General features: G+C 40.9%; 1 pseudogene; it reads right to left on the minus strand.

The window, feature by feature from the left end:
• Nucleotides 1-2,037: 2,037 nt before the first annotated feature.
• On the minus strand, nt 2,038-2,871 carry LOC129518526 (voltage-dependent anion-selective channel protein 3-like; annotated as a pseudogene).
• Between the last annotated feature and the right edge of the window lie 332 nt (nt 2,872-3,203).

Here is a 3,203-nt window from a genome sequence, read left to right on the forward strand (position 1 = left end):
TCTGGGATCGAGTCCCATGTCAGGCTCCCTGCATGGAGCCTGCTTCTCCCTCTGCCTGTGTCTCTGCCTCTCTCTCTGTCTCTCGTGAATAAATAAATAAAATCTTTAAAATAAAAAAAAATATTTAAAAATATTTAAAAAACTAACAATATAAAAAACAATTTGTATTACTCTTTTAAAAAAGATTCTATTTATTTATTTATTTGAGAGAGAGTGCGTGTGGACGAGTTGAGGGAGAAGCAGAGGGAGAAGCAAAGGGAGAAGCAGGCTCCTCACTGAGCAGGGAGCCCGATGTGGGGCTTGATCCCAGGACCCTGAGACCATGACCTGAGCCGAAGGCAGATGCTTCACTGAGCCACTCAGGTGCCTCTTTATTTTTTTATTTTATTTTATTTTTTTTATAAATTAATTTTTATTGGTGTTCAATTTACCAACATATTATTCTTAATTTGCTATGTATGTGGGTTTGGACCTAATGTGTGCAATGTGATGCCATTTTTTAATTTTATTTACTGTTATAAGATATTTCTTAAGAATTAAATTTTCAAAAACTTACATTTTTTCCCAAATGTGATGGGTTTATTTTATTTTACTCTGATGCAAAACCAAAAATTTCACTTCAGCACAGAGACCAATATATTATTACTTTTTTAAAAAAGATTTTATTTTTATATTCATGAGAGACACAGAGAGAAAGAGAGAGAGCGAGAGAGAGAGAGAGAGAGAGAGAGAGAGAGAGAGGCAGAGACATAGGCAGAGGGAGAAGCAGGCTCCATGCATGTGGGACTCGACCCTGGGTCTCCAGGATCAGGCCCTGGGCTGAAAGCAGTGCTAAATCGCTGAGCCACCCAGGCTGCCCGAGACCAATATATTAAAATGTCATGAAAAAGTGGCTAAAAATAGATCTGCCCTACGACCCAGCAATTGCACTGCTGGGGATTTACCCCAAAGATACAGATGCAGTGAAACGCCGGGACACCTGCACCTCGATGTTTCTAGCAGCAATGTCCACAATAGCCAAACTGTGGAAGGAGCCTCGGTGTCCATCGAAAGATGAATGGATAAAGAAGATGTGGTTTATGTATACAATGGAATATTCCTCAGCCATTAGAAACGACAAATACCCACCATTTGCTTCGACGTGGATGGAACTGGAGGGTATTATGCTGAGTGAAGTAAGTCAATCGGAGAAGGACAAACATTATATGGTCTCATTCATTTGGGGAATATAAAAAATAGTGAAAGGGAATAAAGGGGAGAGGAGAAAAATAAGTGGGAAATATCAGAAAGGGAGACAGAACATAAAGACTCCTAACTCTGGGAAAAGAACTAGGGGTGGTGGAAGGGGAGGAGGGCGGGGGGTGGGGGTGACTGGGTGGCAGGCACTGAGGTGGGCACTTGATGGGATGAGCACTGGGTGTTATTCTGTATGTTGGCAAATTGAACACCAATAAAAAATTATTATTAAAAAAATACAAATAATAAAAAAGAAAAAAGAAAAAAAGAAAAAGTGGTGTGGGACAGGCAGGACGTGATGTATAAGCTGGAGGGTTGGGTCATTTCCTTTGTAACGTGACACTGTATCGTGGCTGAGGAACACATTTAAAATCACATTTCGGAACTCACCTAAAATGTGGCACAAACATGACAACTTCCAGGCATGCCTTCAAGTACCTCCTGTAGGATGGACTTGTGTTCTCTAGACTTCAGTGTGGGGAGGATTACAGTTCTTTGGAAGAATAAAAAGTGCATACTTTTAAAATTTCACAGAAGAGTTTTAAGGCTAAAACAGTGGGTTCTCTTCACCTCCAGGGACAAATCGGATGCTTTACTCAAAACCACATTAAGCTTCTAGTTCAGGGGCACCTGGGTGACTCAGTGGTTGAGTGTCTGCCTTCGGTTCAGGTGGTGATCCCGGGGTCCTGGGATGGAGTCCTGCATCAGGCTCCCCGAGGGAAGCCTGCTTCTCCCTCTGCCTGTGTCTCTGCCTATCTCTAATGAATAAATAATCTTAAAAAAAAAAACCAACTTTCTAGTTCAAATCCCAACCCAACCTTGTGACCTCCTGCACTGAAGTTCTTTCTGTCGATTAAAGCTGATAGGGTCAGTTTGACTCCAGGCCGTAGAGTCTGAGTATAACCCAGTCTGATCAGACTGGCATTATTTACTTCAGCAGACAGAGAAGTTCTACAATCCAGCATGTATTTAGCAGTGATGCCAAAATGGGTATTATTACTGCTGGCCCTCCAAGCAAGGTTTATTGATGTTTCAATCTTCTCGTTAACCTTCTAATAGACTCTCCAAATTCAGTGTCATCATTCACATGAGTGTGCAGCTGGAAGTCTGCAGCCTTGTAACCCAGAGCGAAATTGTTCTGTGACAGTTTGGATTTGGCTGTGTCAAAACTCATCTGATAGCCAGCAAGGCAGCCTTCAAAGGCTAACACAGCCCAGCCATAGATGGATGATCCAGAAAAATCTCTACCAACGTTACTGCCAAGACTGAAACAATCTCGTTTATAGGAGGCCTTCAATTTTCCACTCTTCTTTCCTGTGTTTGGTACAAATATAGTATCAAGAGTTTGTTTCAACTCTCAGCCAACTTATTCTCCAAAGATATTTTTGTCGCAGGAGTATTATCTGTGTTCCATTTCTGGGTGAAGGTAAATCTGTAGTTACAGACCTTATATTTGGTCTCTAGGTTGCCTGATGCTTTCCCTGTATCAGTGTAAGCATGACTAGAAGTAGAAAGTTCCACTCTACTACAAGACTTGGTTCTCAGATCTCTTTTGACTATTCTAAATCCATATCCTTCATTGAAGACATCCTTGGCGGTCTTTCCTAGGTCACGGTAAGTCAGTGCATTACACATATATCCAATCAGAGGCCCGGACTCTGTTCCACCAGGGCAATGCCAAAGGTCTTCTTCCAAAAACTTAAATTTAATATGTTATCTTTATTTAAAGAACTTAGATAAAATTTTTTTCTTAGATAAAAATTTGATATATGTTGATTATATTTGCCATTTAGCTAAAAATGTTTTGTGTTAAAATACATATAACAAAATTTATCATCTTAATCATTTTTTCCCTAAGATTTTATTTCTTTGTTTGACAGAGAGCGCAAATAGGTGGAGCAGCAGGCAGAGGGAGAGGGAGGAGCAGACTCCCTGCTGAGCAGGGAGCCCGATCTGGGGCTTGATCC

Source organism: Nyctereutes procyonoides, unplaced genomic scaffold (genome assembly GCF_905146905.1).
Source record: "Nyctereutes procyonoides isolate TBG_1078 unplaced genomic scaffold, NYPRO_anot_genome, whole genome shotgun sequence".
NCBI lineage: Eukaryota > Metazoa > Chordata > Mammalia > Carnivora > Canidae > Nyctereutes > Nyctereutes procyonoides.